A 21,213-nucleotide genomic window follows, 5' to 3' on the forward strand; every position below is an offset into this window, starting at 1 on the left:
TGTAGAAGAGCAGAGAGTGGAAGCACCCACTCATGCAAAGATTTCCAGAGATGGAAGGAAGTGCACCAGAGAGGATGAAAGATTGATGCATGATGCTAGAGAGAATGTGGGGGCACCCACATCACAACACAGGCAGAGGAGGTCACCATATTGGTACACTCGCTACATGGATCTAATGAGCGAGAGTGTAGAGATTGAGCCATCCTCATTCGAAGAAGCAGTGCAGCAACCAATATGCGTTGATGTCATGGTTGAGGAGTATGACTCCATTATCAAGAACAATGTTTGGGAAGTGGTCCTAATACTAGTGGATAAGTCAGTGGTGAGTTCCAGATGGCTTTAGAAGGTAAAGAAAGCAACAGATGGTAGAGTGGAGAAACAGAAGGCCATTTTTGTGGCCAAAGTGTTCTCTCGGGTGGAGGGAATTGATTATGATGAGACGTTTTCTCCTATAGCAAGGTACTTATCAATCAGATCTATTTTAGTATTATCAACTTAGATGGAATGGAAGATACATCAGATGGACGTAAAGACAACATTACTCAATGACATGATTGAGGAAGAGGTGTACACTGAGTAGCTACAAGGATTTGAGACCTTCAACAGAGAGTCCCATGTGTGCAGACTCAATCGAGCATTGTATGGACTGAAACAAACACCCCATGCTTGTTATACCACAATTGATAGTTGTTTCACCGGGTTGGGCTTCACCAAAAGTGAAGTAGATCTAAACCTTTACCATATTGTGGTTGAAGGTAATTTTTTTATTATAGTTTTATATGTCAACAATTTGATTATGAAAGGTGATGAGAAGTTGATCAAGTAATGCAAAGAGGATCAGACTTGCAAGAGAGTTTGAAATGAAGGACCTGGGGCCCATGCATTACTTTCTTGATATGGAAGTATGGAAAGGAGATGAGGAAGTGTCTTTCTCTTAGGGAAAGTATGCCAATGAGATACTGAAGAAGTTCCACATGGAGAGCAGTAAACCCATGGGGAAGGAGGATGCTACTTCAGGAGAAGTGGTGGAGGCTAGATTTATAGACAACTTCTGGGTTCACTCATGTATTTTGTGAACGCATGCTCGGACATGTGTTATGAAATTAACCATCTTATTCAAGCCATGGTTAAGCCAACCAAACTATATTGGAAGGAAGCCAAACATGTGTTGAGATACCTTAGAGGCACCACTGAGTTTGGTCTTTGGTACAGACAGTCAGAGGAAGTGAAGCTTCAAGGCTTCACATATGCATATTGGGGAGGGAGTCCATATGATAAGATGAGCACATCAGGTGGAATCTTTAGTATTGGGTCAACAATAGTTTCTTGGTACAACAGGAAGTAGAGATCAGTTGCACTTAGTTCAACAGAAGTAGAGTACATGACTGCTAGTCATGAAACTTGTGAGGCTATCTAGATGAGGAAGATTCTTGTTAGTTTTTTCTATCAGCAGATGGATCCAACGGTGATTTACTATGACAATAAGAGTTGTATCAAACTCTCTGAGAATCTAGTTTTTCATGATCGGTCCAAGCATATTGACATTTGGTATCACCATCTACGATATTGTGTGCAGAGGAGAATCATGCTACTGGAGTACCTTCCTATAGAGGAGCAAGATGCAGATATTTTGACAAGGGCATTATCAAGATACAAATTCAAGTTTCACAGAGGCAGCATTGGCGTAGGAGATAATCCCTTTCTTGTTGAGATGGAATGTTAAAAATAATAACAAGAAAATCCTAATTTAATTTGTACTTGAATTAAATTGGAAATTAAATCGAAATTCTATTATCATAGCAACTTGTAACAGTTAAGTAAGTTAAGTTGACTTAGTTGGCTCAGTAAATTCAAGTCGGAAGACTATCTAGAGTCATGTAAAGTGATCCCTAAATTTTAGGGGCCCAAGTTGAGTTATTATTGAGTTTTAATTAATTAATTCTGTCTAATTGAGTTAAAGTCAGTTAAACTAGTTCCAACTGTTGGAGGAACTAGTAGGAGGTCTAGCAGTGGGGAGAAGCTTTAGTGCTCAACTAGTTAACTGGTAATTCACTCATAAATAACTCATGCTTGTCATTTCTAAGAAAGAGCCAGTTGATATTAGAGTTCAGGGAAAGTGTATTATCAGTTGTATAATTTTCCGAGTTGTACAGATGGTGCATGCAATTAGTAGAAGGTCTATGATGGATTTCACAATTGTGGTGATGGATTTTGCCAATTAAATATGGGCTAATTCCCTTAGGGATTGTGCAATGAATTGGGGCCTTGGTAGGCAATAGATTTGGCTAAGTATTGGCTTGAGCTGGTTTGTGAAGCAGTGATATAGATTGTACTTGTGCAAAGATTGTTCGGGTTGAACAAGCATTGTATTTTCTTCCCAGATCTTTTGTTTAATGTAATATAGATATTCGGGGTTTTGAGCAGTTGATTTCCCCAGAAAAATATTGTGTTATGTGTGATTGAAACTCTTCCTTTTCAGCTTAGTGTTTTCATCGATAATTTTTTTTGTTTCTGTTGATGAGAAGAGTAGATTCAAGTCTTTTTTTCTAGCATATTACATAAGAAGTTTGAATCTAGAAGTAAAAATATACAATAGGATCCAGCTTGCAAAGGAAAAGAAGGCCAAGGTGCCTTCTTATTCTTCTACAATATCTAAGATAAACCTATGTTAAGTTTGTATCCAAGCTCCTACATGACCACTTTCTCGGTCACATACCTTGGCATGAGATGTGGGGGCATATGAGAACCAAACACTCTAATGTGTGTGCCTTTAGGTGAGGAAAAGCAATCTAATATCTCTGCAACTACTATTCTAGCCTCATAAGACATGCAAGGGGTGTATACTTAAAAAATATGCTAATATAATACCATGAAGAAGTTCTCAACAAGATTTTCATAAACTCCTATATAGTTGTATTTTGACAATAACCTATAATGAGCATTGATAGGGAGTTCTCTTGGAGTCCACTTCCAACCTAGACCTAGGAACTCATGGAGGACACAAATACCATCTAGTAAGTAGGAATACATGTAGAAATGCAGTTTCATTTCCTGTGGTAATTCTTTTTCCTTGATCACATTAATCTTCAGCCGCTGGGCCAATATATTTGATCAATTGAATACTTTTTCTTTTGTGACAAGTGGATAAAGCATGAATATCTAACCTTTGTCACATTACTCAATATTCTTCTACCGATATATCCTGTAGCACATAGCCATCATTTATTGATAAACCTTACCAAGAGACTTACTCCTATAGATACCATCTAGCTTCTGGAAAAACTTAGTCAGTTCTAGCCACCTTGATTTAATCACTTCCCTTGTGTCCAAATAACTCCAAGCTACATAAAACTAGGAATTCAAATGGTTCTTAGGATTGGGCAAGTTGTAGTACGAGTGTAAGTCGTGCGGCTAGTAAGATGCAAGTTTTTTCCCACTAATACTGTCGAGCACCATGTTCTCAGTGTCAAGACCCTGTAGTATCCATTTGATGGAATCGACATAAGGTAACACATGATACATGCAGGCAACTTTGTGGAACCCCGAATTCTTGACATTCTCGTAAAATTCCCCATCTTCTAGATCCTATGCGGACTGGTTTGTATTGAAGACATATTTGATGGTTATCCATGTATTTGTATAATATTTATCAATAAAACATTGAGTGTCTGACAAAATGGGCACTCTTTTCAATGTAATATCCACGAAATCCTCAATATTTATTTTTGTGACCTCCTTTGATGGTCCCTTCTTTGTAGTAGGAGGCATGGTGTTGGTGGATGATGAAAGGCTAATGTGTTCTATATTTGTAGTACCTGGTCAAACAAATGCACTCATGTAAATAATAAGTTAGTTCCACAAAATATAAACTAATATATCAATCAATCACAAGCATAAGAAATCCAATGAGAGGGGGATTGTGCAATGTTGGAGCACGAGGGAGGCAAAGTGACTCACTGGTCACTGGAAATGCACACTGCATAGTGAGAGAAGGAGGACTTCGTAGTTTGAGTAAGAAAGAGAGAGGGACTGTGACTTATGACTACATAATGTGAAGTTACTAGTGGATAGAGGCTTCCCTACTACACAATGCATATTTGTAGTGGACAAGCGGAGGCCTCACTACTGGATGGGAATGTGCAGTGTTCACATGGGGCCCAGGATTGTGTTATTTGCAGTAACAGTGGGCAAGAGGGTTCATCTAGTGAGTGGAATTGTGCAATGCACATTTGGAGAGGGAAGGAGGATCTAGGAATTGCACAGTTTTCTTCGACAGAGGTAAGGCTTGAGATCACATGATTGTGGGGAGGAAGGATGTAGATCAGCTCAATATTCATCCAAAAAATCATTCACTTTGAGCAAGAAATATAATGAAAGTAAGAAGAAAAGCATGCATTAATATACCCAACAAAAATTATTACTTGCATACGAAAAGACATGGAATGCGAAGTGAAACTATAGAAGAAGAATAAAAATACTGAAACAACAAATGCAGAAGCTAATAATAACTAAAATGATTTTGTTTATGTAGGCCAAAATGACACTTGCGAAGGAAAAAGGGACAACAATGAAAGAAAAATAAGCAAACAACAATAGTTAAGAAACTTTCCCAAAACGCGACAAAAAGGAAACCAAAAGCTCCTTATGCTCACAAGAATAGGTAGAGATCCAAAGATAAATGTGAGACTGAGCTCTAGGATGGCTTGTTATATAGATGAGCACTCACAAATTTAGGGTTAGGGTTTCGAGTGTTCATGCCTAGAATAAAGGATCTAAACTTAGTAAATTAACACATGTAAGATAACAACTCGGAAAAAGGTGCCACACTGTTATCTATAAGTGCACATGGGCTATCATCATGAAGTGAGGACTTCCTATTTTGAAGGGATGCATAATTACCTATCTCTTGGAATTACATAGTTCACTAGCAGAAAAGAATGTGCAACTGGTTGTCTCAGTGGAGTGCACAGTTCATTGCCTCAAGGAAGTGTGCAGTTTCCCCCCACAATTGATTTACATAGTTTCCTCTCACAAGGGGTTGCACAGTTCACTCTAACAAGGAGTTACGCAGTTGAATTCCATAAGGAACTATGCAATCCCTCATATCAAGGCACACAATTAGTGTCAGTAGAGAATTTCCTAATTATGTCTTCACAAAATGTGCATTCTCTGTCTTTAGAAGTTGAACACCTACCATCGACAAGGAATGAGTGTCATCATGAAGTGCCTAGTAGCTATTCAAGGGAATGGAAATTTATGATATCACAATCTAGGCATGAAGGAGTGAGAGGTTGCGACACTTAGAACTCCAAGAAGAAAACTTGAAACTTAGGAAAATAATACCAGGGGTGGCTTAGGTATCTAAAAATGATAGTTCACATGACCAAAGGGAGGCTCCAAAATCAAAGCATGGGAAATTTTTTGGAGGGGGGTTGTAGTAGCTACAATAGGAGCATCAAGACCAAAACAAAATATGATGTTGTTTTGCAGATATCGCTAGTAAGAACATAGGGAAAAGAGCACACATGGTATTATACTTTTGAGTGAGACCTCTTTGTGTGTGAAGTGTTTAAACTAGAATTATATGATTGCTTTGAAACAAATTATGTAATTTTTTTTAAATGGAAAGCAAAAAAAAATCTAGCTATGGTGGTGTTGGACCTCTAATTAAATTAAATTTATGAGTCTAAGTGAATTTTTCCCCTACTTATACTATGTGAGGTAAATTTTACTTAATTATTCTTGATTGTATATTTTGATTTTACTAGTTGCAAAAAAAAAACAAAGGGGTTTTGGATCTCAAATACGACAAAATCCACTGCTAGTTGAGATAGACTCAAACCACACATATCTATCTCAACTACATGAATGTTAGAAAGATATTTGTGCGGTATGACATAGTGTCATGTGATTGTTCAAGGAAATATTGTGCGGTCATTGGTGGAGTGTTGGGATAGGATCCATAGGGTTAGTTTTGGGGTTAATTTAACCCAATTTTGTAAAAGTTTTTGTACAAAGAATGTAAATTCTCCATGATATGAGGATGTTGAGTGCACAGATAGATATGATTCAAAAAGGTCTTAGCCCTTATTTTTAGTCGGTTTTTAGATTCTCCCATGTTCTGTGAACCATGGTATTGTATGAAGGAAAACTATAAATAGTTGAGTCATAACGAGTCTTAGAGATAACTTTTGATAGAAAATTGGGTACACTGAAAGGTTTTTGTTGTCTTGGGAAAGTGTTAAGGCAAGATGGCTCTTCTTCCAGCACTTAGGTGAAGAAGGGAAGGTTACTGCAACTGAGTGCACAGGAGGCCTGGGTAGAGTCCGTAATTGAGTGTGCGGACCCCTACAATTGTGTGCGTAGGGTAGAAGAGTCTGTAATCTTAGAATTGAAGATCAATAAAGACTGTTTTTGAAAGAATTACTGTGTATTTTGTCAATCTGTTTATGTTATATTTTGTCACTTAATGATATATTTTATGAAATATTGAATGAATGATGTGTGAAGTCACTAAATCTATCTAAATAATGCATGATATGAATGGTTATCTACTTTCGTGAAGTTAAAAGTTGTTTATGTTATGTTTCCTGATGAATGAAGTAGATCTACGCAAACTTAGATATAGTGTAGTTTATTGATGTGTGAAAGTAGGTAGATCATCAAGTTAAGGTCCACAAAGGCTGATCATGGACCTTAGCGAAGGTATGGAAGCCATTTTAACCTAGTTATAGTAAAGAGCCCTAGAATACTACCGATCTACGCGAAAGCAGATCTAAGGCACTGGAAGACATCACACTAATCTCTGGATGCAGAAATTTGGTTCTTATATTCCCCAATACTTCTTCGGGTGAGACTACGGCCTGTGCTACACAGGTTTTTGCTGAAAGGACCAATAGTGTATGGTTTTGTTGGTTGGTGCAAATAACTTCGAACCTGAGTCAGGACCCCTTAAGCCAACAAATGGTTCTGCTGTCGGGACCAAGATCTGTTTAAGAGATGTGTGATGTCACATCATTGGAATCTGACTAAGAGAGACATTGAAAAGTGGTTAGATTAGAAGATTTACGAGTTTTCAGTTCAAGAAAACAAGAATGCATGCCTGTCGAAGGTAGATTGTTTGAATAGATATCTGTATACAGAGGTCCACAAAATTTTCTTTTGCACTTTTCCATTCGAATTATATGAGTGATTAGCTAAATTGGCAGATAGTCAAGGGAGGTGGAAGCTCGATAGTACTATAGTGTGGACTCTAGAATTGGTGCGATGACTAGAGGCCTCTGAAAACAAGATCACGCCGGCTGTCGATCATTGGCTTGATCAAATTCTGGGAGGATTCGTTACTGAATTTGGAGTTGACACATTAGTTAGCTATAGCGAAGATTCTTCAAAGGACTGCGAGGTAAGTACTTAAGGTCATTGAGCACTTGGATTAAAATTCTATTATGTGAAAAGAAGGTTATGTAGTTACCTTGATGTTTGGGTCTACGCGAAGTGGGAGACTCTTTAGAAGAAACAGAGGATATAACCCAGAGTATAGTCCACTCATTGAACCCCCTTCAAGTGACAATGAAGGGTCGGTGTTAACTACACCATGAAGCACCATTCAGTTAATAACTCAAGGTATTCCAAGGATATCTCATCCATCCACTCCATCTCCACCTCCACCTCCACCTTATATAGCTATGCCTTCAACTCCTCCACCTCCAATTCCACCATTCAACATGGCAAACACGATGAACATGTCGATTTTTAAAGGAACGGGTGATGAAGACCCAGAACAATTTTGGTTTGTTGCAAGAGTTGTATGCACAATGCAACAAGTTACTGATGACAATATTAAGAAAACACAGTTGGTTATAGACTTTCAAGACTACGCATTAACTTGGTATATAAAGTATTGCACTGATAACCCCAACGCATCATTGGTAGATATCCTGCTAGCTTTAAAAAAAGAGTTCAGTAGGCCAAAGTCAAAGGCGCAGTCAGTAATTGAATTTAAGGAGATCTGAATGAGATTTGATGAGACCCCTTGGGACTTTGATCAAAGGTTGAAGTACTAGATCAGGCAGGCTAACATGAAAATCTCAGATACCCAGCATCGCGATTGGTTTATAGCATCACATTTTCCACACTTAAGAAAACCTTTATCACAGTAGAAGACAAAAATGCAAGCAGGAGCCTTAGAGATTGCGATGAGGCTGCATGCATCACCTATTTTGGATATGAACCTTGGGATCCAACAAATTCATTCACAGCTGGAGAGCCTACACTTGGAGTTACAGAACTTGAAGAAAGGATGGGAAGCTCAGTCGTAGGTGTGCACTAAGATCTGGTGTCTAAAATGTAAAAGCCATGGACATGATAAGGACCATTTCCCGGTCTTTAAGAATAACATTATAGGGGGAGGACCTATACCCCTGAAACCAAATATTAATATTGGGATGAGCATGGGAACTGCACTATGGTGCACTATTTGTCAAGTCACATGACAACATGCTACTGATAATTGTCATCTATTGCAGAAGTTTGTAAATACCCCCCAACAATTATTTTTCAATTTTTGTAAGTTTGTAGGGCATGATGAATGCCATTTTAGAAGTTATGAGTTGATGATGGATAAAACCCCTACATACATAATGAATGCAAAAAACCGACCTTCAGATCAAGGTGCAGGAGCAGCACCTAGTGGATTCCAAGGCCGAGGACAAGGAAGAAGCATTGGACCAGGGCAAGGGTGTGGGCCAATAATTTGCTATAACTGTGGTGAAGCAAGGAATTTTGTGTACGATTGTCTAAATCCCACACATCCCTCATGTTAGTAGTGTCAACAGTTTGATCATGTCATAGAGGAATGTCTGGTCCTTATGGAAAATATGCAAGAGAAGAAGGTTGTTGAGAAGGAACTCGATTTTGATCTGAACTGCGCTAAAGAGACCTTCTTGGAAGCAAAGAAGAACTTTGCTGAGACCTCCACCTCAGGAAGTCAGGAGAAGTTGCTGGAGACTAATGCGATGCAAGAAGTAGATCCTTCAATACTAGCTACCTTTTTGAAGACTTGTATGAAGCTTTTGCGTGATTAGAAAGCAATTCAAAGACTGCAAGACTTAATAGACAAATGTGCCAATAAGGAAAATACTCCTACGGAGCAATGCATAGTGAGGAAGATTGGCAAGCATAAGGCACGAACAGGGAATGAAATGAGGTTAACCACACAGATAGGTGAACACGAAATGGATCAAGTTATCTTAGATCTGGGATCTGATGCAAATGTCTTGCCTAAAAAAACATGGGAGAGGATAGGGAGACCTGCATTGTACTGGTCTCCTATTCAGTTGTGCATGGAAAGTCAACAAAATATTATTCCAATGGGGCACTTGTATGGTGTAATGGTGGATATTGAGGGAGAAAGTGCGCTAGATGATGTTGAGGTCATTGAGATAGTGGATGACAATAACCATACCCTGCACTACTAGGAATCAACTAGGCTATTGATATGAATGGGGTAATCAAATTGAAGAAGCAAAAGATGTCCTTTGAGAAGAAGTCACTCAAGGTAATAGTGCCATTAGACCCTACAGAGGGAGCGAATTATACTAAACCTCTGCGCGACTATGTAGAAAGTGACAATGATCTCGATCATGTATACAAGATAACTACGCAAGATGAGGATTGGATCAATCCTACAGCGGACAGACGAATCGCGTGGGACAGGAATAACTCTTGCACTTCAAATTCAGATGAGGATCTTGATAATTGGTAGAATAAGTTGCATGAAGTATCTACATTTTGATGCAATATGATGACCAAGTCGCTTAGGTGTGTTTTTACTGATGTAAGAAATATTATGCATTATGATGGATTGACTGAAGTGGAATTGTTTTTAGATGAATTTGAAAAGGAAGTACCATAAGAGCATCGATTCCAGGAACTGAAGTTGGCATTGCATACTATGCCTACCTGTTGGTGGGGTGCGCACAAGGAAAGCTTTTCTAGATGGAGAGAGTACTGAAGAATGATGAAGCTAAGGTTCAGCTATGTTAATACCAAGATGAAAGAAAAATATAGTGGGAAAGATGATCCACATGATCACTTAGCACGATGGACTAAAACCTGGGGAATAGAACCACAGCTAGAGTGGGTGCGTATATTCTTTCATACGCTAGATACAATCCCCATTGGTATTTGGAGATTAAGCTTTGCCATGGGACTGCAGAATGGGATCTTTTAAAAGAAGGTTTTCTGTTAACTTTCAGATTTGAGGATGAATTTGAGATTATTGATGAAGTGTTGCTAGAAATAAAAGTAGTTATATTCAGAACACCTAAGGAACTGGTAGAATGGACTCAACCAAATTGGAGTACACAGTTGTGCCATGTACTCGAATGGTATAATGTCACTGCTGAAGAAGAGGATGACCCATGGAATATTACCGTCCCTGAGACTGAAGGACAGTGCAATGTTGAAGGACCGAAGGTAGTGAACCCAGATATATCTGAGCTTCTAAAGACTTGGTAGGTAAACATTGGGTATGAAGAAGAACCCAAGTTCGCGAAGATAGGAGATTATTGAGATGAAGATACAGTTGATAAGGTAGCTGAGCGGCTACACGAGTACCAAGACTTATTTTCCAAGAAGTTTTCATTTGAAAGGTATTGTCAGAGATTTAGGCATTATGAAGATTACATTGAAATCGGATGTGAATCCTATTAAGTGGTGCCCTTATCGATTGAATCCAAAGTATAAGGAAAAGGTGTGCCTCGAACTGGATAAGCTAGAAGCTAGCATTATTGAGCCTGTAGAAGAATCTGATTGGGTAAGCCCAATGGTGGTCCAAGAAAAGAAATAGAAGGGAGAAATCTGCATATTCGTAGATCTGCAAAAGTTGAATGATGCTTGTGTACATTATCCATTTCCGACACCATTTACTAATGAAGTATTAGAAAATGTTGGCGATTAGGAAGCATATTCATCCACTGATGGATTTTCAGGTTATCATCAAATAAAGATTTCACCGGAGGATTGAAGCAAAACAACCTTCGCGACGGAGTGGGGTTGCTTCAAATATACAATTATGCCATTCGGGTTGAAGAACATGGCTACAATCTTTTCATGGGTAGTGATCACGGCGTTCAAATAATTTATTCATAAGTTCCTGGAAGTATATTTTGATGATTGGACCATGTTTGGGTTGGTGAAGCGCCATGTTGCGAGTTTGTGCCTCATGCTGGATACGTGTTGAATGTATCAGATCATGCTAAACATAAAGAAGTGTATATTCTATGTGCCTTTTGGGATTTTGCTTGGCCACATTGTCTGTAAGCAGGGATTGATGGTGGACCCTGCAAAGATATTCACTATTGTGAATTTGGAACCCCCTAGGAATGTGAAACAACTACACATGATGTTGGGACACTCTGGGTACTATAGAAAGTACATCAAGGCGTATGCCCAGATAACCGTGCCGATGTAAAAATGGCTAAAGAGGATGCAATGTTTTGTTGGGATGAAGACTCTGAGTGCAGCTTGGATGTCTTGAAGGAGAAGATGGTGGAAAAACCTATTTTGGTGTTTCTTGACTAGAAAAAGGAGTTTCATGTGCATTTATGATACCTCCTTTATTGCACTTGGAGATGTATTAACCCAAGTAGGAGAAGGCGAGATTGATCATCCAATAGTGTTTGTGAGTAGAAAGACATCCAAAGCTGAGAAGAATTACTCCACCACAGAGAGCGAAGGGCTGGCAATGGTCTACGCATTGTAGAAATTTAGACATGATTTGTTGGGTGAACACTTTAACATGTATACAAATCACTCTATGCTGAAGTACCTAGTCAATAGTGTTGGGGGCGAAGATCTGTCCACGGTTGCTATTATTCCAGGAGTATGACTTCGACGTGATTGTGAAGCATGGAAGGTTAAATGCAGGTCTAGACCATCTATCAAGGATCAAAACAGGCGAAGAACCCAGTAGCTTGCAGGAAGGAACACCAGACGCACAATTATTTGTGGTGCGTGTCATAGATGATCATTTTGCTGACATTATTTAGTTCTTAACAATGAGAACAGCTCCAGAAGGATATTCCACTCAACAAAAGAAGGAGTTAGTAGTTCACGCTGCAGATTTTTCAGTAATTATGGGTCATTTGTATAAGATGGGGATAGATGAGATATTGCGAAGGTATGTTCTGGAGTTTGAACACACGAGTATCCTAGCTGAAGCACATGGAGGAGTGGCAAGAGGCCACTATGCAGGAAAAGTGACCACGCAGAAGATTTTACGCACTTGGTTATCGTGGTGAATGTTACACAAGGATTATAAGGCATATTGTAAGGCATGCGATGCTTGCCAAAGGATGGGGCAACCTTCGCAAAGGGATGAATTTCCTTTTAATCCCCAAGTTTCATCGTAGGTATTTGAGAAATGGGCCATTGATTTTATAGGTCCCATACAACCACCAGGAAAGAACATGGGAACATAGTATATTATTACTGCAACGAAGTATTTAACCAGATGGGTGGAAGTGTAGCTAGTGAGGGACTGTACAACTACCATTGCTACGAAGTTTCTCTTTGAGTATGTCTTAACAAGGTTTGGATGCCCAAATATTTTGATGAGTGATAGGGGTACACATTTTTTGAATGAAACGATCAACATGATGTTGGAAGAGTTTTAGGTGTATCATCAGAGGAGTATGCCCTATCATCCACAGGCGAATGAAATGGTGGAAGATTTTAATAAGATCTTGGAGCACACATTGACAAAGGTATGCAATGCATAGAGTAATGACTAGGACATGCGTATACCTGTAATATTAGGGGCTTATAGAACAACCTGCAAGAAATTGACAGGACAAACACCATTTAGGCTGGTCTATGGAATTGAAGTAGTCATGCCGATGGAATACATTGTGCCCATTTTAAGGATTGAATCCTTGACTAGGATGGTGGACCACGAGACCTTGGAGGAACGGCTCGCTTAGATCATAGAGTTAGAGGAAGACCGTTTCCTAACAGGATTTCATCAGCAAGTGCAAAATGAACGCGAAAAAGCATGGCATGATAAGCACATTAAGCTACGCACGCTCAAGTTAGATGATTTGGTGTTTTTATATGATAACAAGTTCATGAAGTTTCCAAAAAAAATTAAAATGCACTGGTTGGGGTCATATGTTATTAAGGAGATCACGAATGGTGGCGTAGTTCAGCTCGCGAAGCTAAATGGGGAACCTTTCCCTAGAAAAGTGAATGAAAGTAGACTTAAGCTATACATAAGGGATCCTACCCCTGCGCGATGACTATATGGCAACAAGACAGTCTCAGTAATCCAGGCAGCTGCAAGGGATTGCGAGACTATAAACTACGCTGCCCGACTCAAGGAAAATCTTGGTGGGGAGGCTACACGATGGATGGCAAGGGTGCGAAAGGAGAAGCTGTGCCATAGCATATGGTGTCACGTAGGCAGGTCCAAAGGTAACCATTGAGGTCACTATTCATGATTTGATGGCTAAAAAATAGTTAAGGGGAGCAGGTAGGCGCTATTTATTGTGAAAATCTTTAGAGATATGTCGCCAAAGGGGCATTTAATATTAAAATTTGGGGGCAACGGTCGGATTTGAATTCAAAACCCCCTATAAATTACGCATGTTGGTCCTATGAAGAACACTATAAATTCTAAGAGTTGCTTGCGCTTTTTACTGTCTCAAGCGTATGAATCGTGCATTCTGGAAAGAATTTGTGACATGCCCCTCATTTGCAAACTACTCTGCAATAGCGTGAGAGCGATTCATTGAGAAGATGAAATTTACAAACTTTCCTGAAGCCATAAGCTCAAAAGATGTTGTTTCTAACGCGCCAAGCTCCGAAGTAACCAGTATGGAAGCTACGCCTGTTGTGCCTATGACACCGAGGTCGCCTAGGCCAAAGCAAACTGCCACAAAAGGGACACAACCGGCCGCAAGGGAAAAAAACTCAATCTCTAAGGAAAAATATAAGAAGTCACTGGCACCAAAGAAAAATCTAGAGGTGCGGCAAAAGGAGAAAAAAGAAAAATAAACCGAGAAAGTGGTGGATTTAGAAGAAGAATAATACCAAGGTGTGGAAGAAGTCGATGCTGAGGGAATCGAGCATATTTCAAGGCTTCCTGAGTACAACCCTCCATGGAAGGGAAAAACTAAAGTGCCCAAGGATCCCGATTCTCAGAAATTCACAATATTGACACCCCTGCTGCCTGAGCAAGTCGAATTTGAAGGTCCCAGGTTAGCGCGAATTCTAGTCTTCAAAATGGAGGACTGGGACTTCACAGACCATGAAAATTTCCTGCACTTGGTGACCCATGAGTATATGACAAAGATATATTATGAAGAAACGAGGGTTATGATGTTGGAATCCATGAAGTGGGTTCGCAGTGTTGAGCAGGCGGGGCTGCTGAACATGCTCTTAGTGCCACACTATCACCGCTCAATTATCAACACGGTGTGTGTGTGCCAGCTCCTCATGCTAGTGCGTGATGGGATTATGTGGCTTGGGCAGCCCATTCCAATAACATACATGTTGATCCACGGGATAACGAAATTGCTTAACAAAGGCGCAAACCCTACCAAGGAGTTTGGAGGGAAAATGGGGAAAGGAACTAGCTAATAAAATGAAGAAGGAGTATGGTCTTATGAAAACTTTGTGAGGATAATCTATCCCGTCAATTCAAGACCAGGTAGTACATTTCACTACCCAAATCCTTATAAGCAAGATCACGAGGAAGTGCAACGTGGACGAAGTTCTGGCGCTGGTAGTGTCACCTGTTGCACAATGTGCGAAGTGTCTGCAGTATAATTGGTGCAAATATCTCTGCCAAGAGTTCCTCAAAAACTATCGAGAAGCTTAGGAGGAAAGCAAGCCATTTCATTATGCTTGGATTTTATTCTCAATCGTCTTAGTTGCTTAGAGGTTGTCGGAGGATATCCAATTTCCTCCGCACAGGGAACATTTTTCCCGAAGCAGCGAGGTTCACCTCGCTATGGTCTACAAAATATTAGGTGCTAGTCAAGGAGACAAATATTTTTTGGATCCTAGTGGAAATGGACCTTCATATGGTGGTTATAAATAGGCCAAGGTTGTCCCCAACCTTGTTCAAACAATTGGAAGCCTACACGGAGTTCAAGGCTGATTTTCACAATGTGTCAATCCACGCACGGAAGGACCCTGAGAAGACATGGCATTTTCTGTCTTATTTGGTGTCCAAGACGGATGTGCAAGAAGTTGTAGGCATTGGCCAGTAGAGTGGTGGGACCCTACGACGCTGGATGTGGGAACAAGAAAAGGTGCAGAGATCTCTATTGTGCAGAAGTGGAAGGATGTTGCTCAAAAGGTTGTGTGCACCTTGACTAAACAAAAGAAGAAGGAAGCGGCTAAGGTAGCTTCAGAGAAAGAACGGATGGAGAAAGAATGCACTACTCAATAGTAGGGAGAGAAGGAATGACATGATACAAAGGAGGGTGGAAAGGTTTATTCGCATCACACCAACAAGAAAGAGCTCTCAGAGTAGGGAGGAGGTGATGGTGAGGAGCAGAGTACTCATTTCATCCTGAACAGATGTGGATAGGAGTAGAACGGTGGACAATGGAAAAAGCATAAGTCTGACAATTAGACACATATCGATCCCATGATGCTGACCAAAGGTGATCCCGATGAGATCGGAGACAATATACGAGACACGACAACTAAGGTGCTGCAACAATTTGAGCAACAATATATGCAGACACTAGGGAGCGTCCAAAAGGATTTGTGCAAGCTACAGATCTAGGCGAACAGGATCCAGGCAGGTATCAGGCAGGCGAGTGGAGCGCAAGAGTGCCTGACACAGGGAAGTAGCATAGTTGCAGAGCTAGAATTGACTCTGGACCTTAGAGTCATTCCATTGCCAAAGGGGTCCATTCACGCAGAATCAAAAGAGGATCGTGCTGTGATTAATATAGTTAAGGACATGGGGCTGATTTTAGTCATGTTGCTACTCCATACCCTCCATGTATTGCATCAGGGGGTGTCAAAAGAATTGAGGATCAGGGAGCAATGCGTACTCACTGTCGTCAGTGAGTTTAAGGTAAAAAATGAACAACTGTTCATAGAGAAAACTCAGGAACTAAAGCAAAAGGAAGAGTTTCAGACACACCATCAGCACTTTGAGACAACAATCACATAGGCCTGCAAGTCAGTGCCTGAACTAAATATACCAGTGGATGCAGAGACCTCAGCCAAAGTGAGGAAATTGGCTGCTACAATACATGCTTCAAAGGAGGAAGTCGATAAGGTGACTTTTGATTTCCAAATGAAATTCATTGAGATCAGTTAAAGTTGTAGCCAATGACTCTGCCAGAGGTTTAGGAGTAGCGTGGAGTAGCAATAAAGGAGGGCATGACTACATTGGACAATGCAGTTAATGACTTCTCTTCGATGTTTGATGCCACGATGGAGTTATGGATGAATATGTAGGAGGACCAAACCTGCAGAATCTCAACATGGATGTTCGAGAGACACAATGATAGCATGATGAGGTATGAGTGGCTGTGTGCACTTTGGTGCCAGCGCAATGCCTCGGGAATCTACAAGAGGGCAAGCATTTGCTCACATAAGTGGATGACTTACAGAGGAAGGAGGCCTTTGTTGAAGGCCAGATTGCATACATGCATAGAGGAAGCTTGTCATCTTACTTCGTCACTTCAGGATAAGCTCAAATGATTACATTAGACATAGAGGACCATGCGCCTCGCAGTGGAGGGGCCAAAAACTAAGAAATTAGTCGAAGAGGTATAACAGGCAGTGGCACAGAGCACTGTAGAAATGGCAGTGATACAGGTTGAGTTGGGTGGTCTTAGCAACAAGATCACGCCACCAACTGAGTGACTCAAGGGAGAGTCACGATATTTGTGTTGGGGGCCTATTGGGATAGGGTCCCTAGGGTTAGTGTTTGGATTAATGTAACCCAATTTTGTAAAAATAATGTGAAGTCTCCGCGATATGAGGATGTAGAGTGCATAGATAGATAGGAGTCAAAAGGATCTTAACCCTTGTTTTTGGTTGGTTTTTAGACTCTCCCATGGTCCATGGACCATGGTATTGTATGAAGGAAAGCTATAAATAGTTGAGTCATAGCAAGTCTTAGAGATAACTTTTGATAGAGAATTGGGTACGCTGAAAGATTTTTGTTGTCTTGGGCAAGTGCTAAGGCAGGAAGGCTCTGCTTCCTGTGCTTGGGTGAAGAAGGGATGGCTCCTACAACTGAGTGTGAAAGAGGCCTAGGTAGAGTCTGTAGCTGACTACGTAGACCCCTGCAGATGTGTGCGTAGGGTAGAAGAGTATGTAATATGAGAACAGAAGATCAATAAATACTGTTTTTGAAAGAGTGTATTTCTGTGAATCTATTTATGTTATATTTTGTCGCTTAATGATATATTTTATGAAATAATGAATGAATTCTACAGTCACTAAATCTATCTTAATAATGCATGATATGAATGGTTGTCTAATTTCACGAAGTTAAAAGTTGTTTATGTTATGTTTCCGGATGAATTAAGTAGATCTTCATGAACTCAAATCTAGGGTAGTTTATTGATGCACGAAAGTAGGTAGATCGTTAGCTTAAGGTCCGCAAAGTTTGATTGTGGACCTTTGCGAAGGTTTGGAATCTTTTTATCCTAGTTACAGTAAAGAGCCCTAGAAGACTAACAATCTGCGTGGAAGCAGATCTAAGGCACTGAAAGACATCACACTAGTCTCTAGATGTAGAAACTTGGTTCTTGCATCCCCCAATACTACTTCGGGTGAGACTGCGACCTACGCTATGCAAGTTGCTGCCGAAAGGGCCAGAAATGTAGGGTTTTGTTAGTTGGCGCAACTAAGTTCGAACCTGGGTCAGAACCCCTTAAGCCAACATGAAGTGGTGTCGTTCCTGCATGGTGGATTTCCGTGAGTAATTCTGCTCCAATTTCCACAAAAAAAAACTCAACAAAATAGAATATGGGAGAAAAAACAAGATACCTACAAGCAAATGTGAGAAGGAAAAACTAAAAATAAGGGAGGCAAAGAGAAATAAATTAATATCTAAACCCAATAATGCCACCACTCCTATTGGTGATTATTCGTCTCAGGCATGTATGAAAATATGAAATAATCACTTTTTCAGATGGTAGCATACAACAAGATGATTATTAGTATAGAAACTAGGTTAGATCCATAGTCCATAAGACAATAAAAATTCACAATTAATTTATGTAAAGAAAATATCGAAGATATTTTCTTATAAACACAACCCAATAGAAAAGGAAAGTAAGTATAATACTCGTCAAATTTATTGTAACTTCACTTTGTTGTGTAAAAGGCTACAAGGGGAGAAAATCAATATCTCCTAAGGGATGGGCCTTTGTCTCTTTCTCTATCTCTCAATCCTCCTTTCTTCTACACAAAAATGTCAGCATAAGCTTACTTTGGATGTCTCTTTAATTCCTTGGTCTGGCTCTTCTTTTAGACTTGAGTGGATAAGTTTTTTCTGGAAAAACTTCCATAACCGTTACAAATAATTCTAATGGAAAAATAGGAACTGGGGTTGATTTTTCCTCAATTGAAAGGTGGGAATCTCAATATGTGTGACTGAGTGTGATCAAATCCACCTCATGGATAGTTAAAAACATGTAAACAACTACTGCATGACTATTTCACCAATATCCGCATGGCCGTGTGAGTTTATTGAAGAACATACATGTGGTCATGCATGGTTAGTCATAAAGTTGCACCTTAAGTGAAATTCTTCCTATCTATTTTCATATATCGGGAATTATTTCACCAAGGACTAGTTTAATTGGTGTTTGAACGTGTTTATGACAGGCTAATATTCTGCTATCATATGTACAAAAGTTGTAGAAATTTTGGGATAATGGTTTTATTAGGTTCTATGTAGTTTTTTCTTAAGATATCATGCATGTGCATAATTTAAGATAATATGACGTAAACATTCTATGTTATCATGTGCATCATATTCATGAGGTGATTCAACATTCCAGGTACATGCTTATATGAATTTAGGTGATACCACACATTATGTAGCATTTCCATCTTTACTTCTACCTACATTTAATATGATTTCATCCTAAAATTATATATATATATATATATATATATCTACAAGGATTCTTGTAACCATTTTTTTCAGAGGTTGAGTGATTCATATAGCAAACATCATCATGCATCATCACTCTCTTGGTTCCCATGTGGATTTGAATGAGTGATGCTTGCTTGTTTTTTTTTGTATTGAGGATAGCTTGCTTAGATTCTTTTGGAATCCAACTTTCACAAGGTATAACAACAATTGTTGTTGCACGTCTCCATATTCATTCATCAATCTTGCAAAAATTATTAGAGGTATAAATTTTATTGAACTTTTTACCTTAATTTTTTTTTGTTTAATAATAAAAAAATTGAATCCTACTCACTTGGTATTTTGGCCTCATGGCTCTCCTTTTATTGGTGTGGCTACAACCCCTTTGAAATCACAAAGTTCTTTTATGTTCCATGCACCATCCTCATACAACATTGTTGTTTCCTCTCTACATGTCCACACTGACTCTAGGCTACAATAATGGGCTCCCCATCTAATAATCAACAATGCAATACAACCTCCACATTTCTCTAGCAAGCTCAATAGCAACAAGCCCTCAATCTACATTTCCTCCTCAGAATCTTCATTGCTAATAAACATATAGTTTTTCCTAAATATGATCAATTCTTGACAAATTTAATCAATTGAATTAGTACAAATATGATGCAAGGACTATCACTCCTCTACAATTGCAACTGAAATTCTAATTTATATGCACTCATTCGCCAACGATTCTTGCAACAACATTGTTTTGATGCTTCATAAATTATTTATGGTGCTAGTGGTTCATGGATCTACACGCCATAAAATGTGTTTCCAATGATATTTAATTTGACTAATTAAATATCAAGATCCATCATTCTAAAATTTCATGACAATTGAAATAATTATTCTACAAATTCAACAATTATTCTTTCTTTACGGTTGATAACAGGAATTGAGACTGGTTTGGTTAGCATATTTTCCCATCTATATCCCAATGAGGTATTTAACAAAGTTTAATTTATTCAATTTATTATGTGATTATTAGAGAACCTTATGATTCATTATAGGTTCTTTCCATGGGGAAGGCATATCATAGTGATCGCTTATATTATTTTTCACACTTAATGCCAACTTCACCTTCTAATGTTTTTCGCATAGATGAGTTGAGTAATTATGAGAAGGGTGGGGTGATCATCTAAATTACTATATCTCCAACCACTGAGCAAGAAAAACATAGTGTCTGACCTACCATAAAAATCTTATAGTCATATAGTCAGTATTCATAGAGGCTCTAAAACCTACATTCACTTTCCTACATGTTAACCATAACTCTGAAACTGTATACATATGAAATTTGATAACATTTCTTTGAAAAAGGATGTGTTTCTTCAATCAGTTTTTTTTCTATTAATGAACAAAATTCCAAGTTCATAAGAGAGAGAATGATGTATGAGTTCATTACCACCTTCCATGTGGTTCTCTTTCTAATGTAGATTGTGTAAACAAAAGTTCCCCTGCTACAAAATCTTGTTTGCATGCCAAAACAATGTGATACTTTGCTTGCATTCACATTCCTATATGTTAACCATAACTCTGAAGCTTTGTGCATATGAAAGCTGGTAACATAGCTTTGAAAAAAGACGTAGTTCTTCAATATGGGATCTGTCTATTAATGCACAAAATTCTAGATTCAAAAGAGAGATACTGATGTTGGAGTTTGTTTCCTCCTTTCATGTGTTGATATCGTATTCATGCAATGTTGATATGAATATTTTTCATAGTTGATATTGTATTCATGTGATGCTAACCATGCCTCAAGATACATATTACATCATACGAATGAATGATTTAGTTATAGTGGATTTGGTCATTTTACATTGTAATATGTGCAATTTGAAGATTACTGAACAATTTATGGAAAGCCTTGATATTGATATTTGACTAAATGTCTTGACTATATTGAAATTTTTAATTTGTTTGGTTTATGTCATTAGAAGAAATATTTGAGGATTACTTTTCTGAAGGGAAATTGTTCTAGAAATGAAAGGGTGATGTATGCTCATATTTTGTGGCATTTTGAATCT

Source organism: Pinus tabuliformis, chromosome X (assembly GCF_031772625.1).
Source record: "Pinus tabuliformis cultivar Carrire ecotype Pingquan chromosome X, CPIR1, whole genome shotgun sequence".
Lineage (NCBI taxonomy): Eukaryota > Viridiplantae > Streptophyta > Pinopsida > Pinales > Pinaceae > Pinus > Pinus tabuliformis.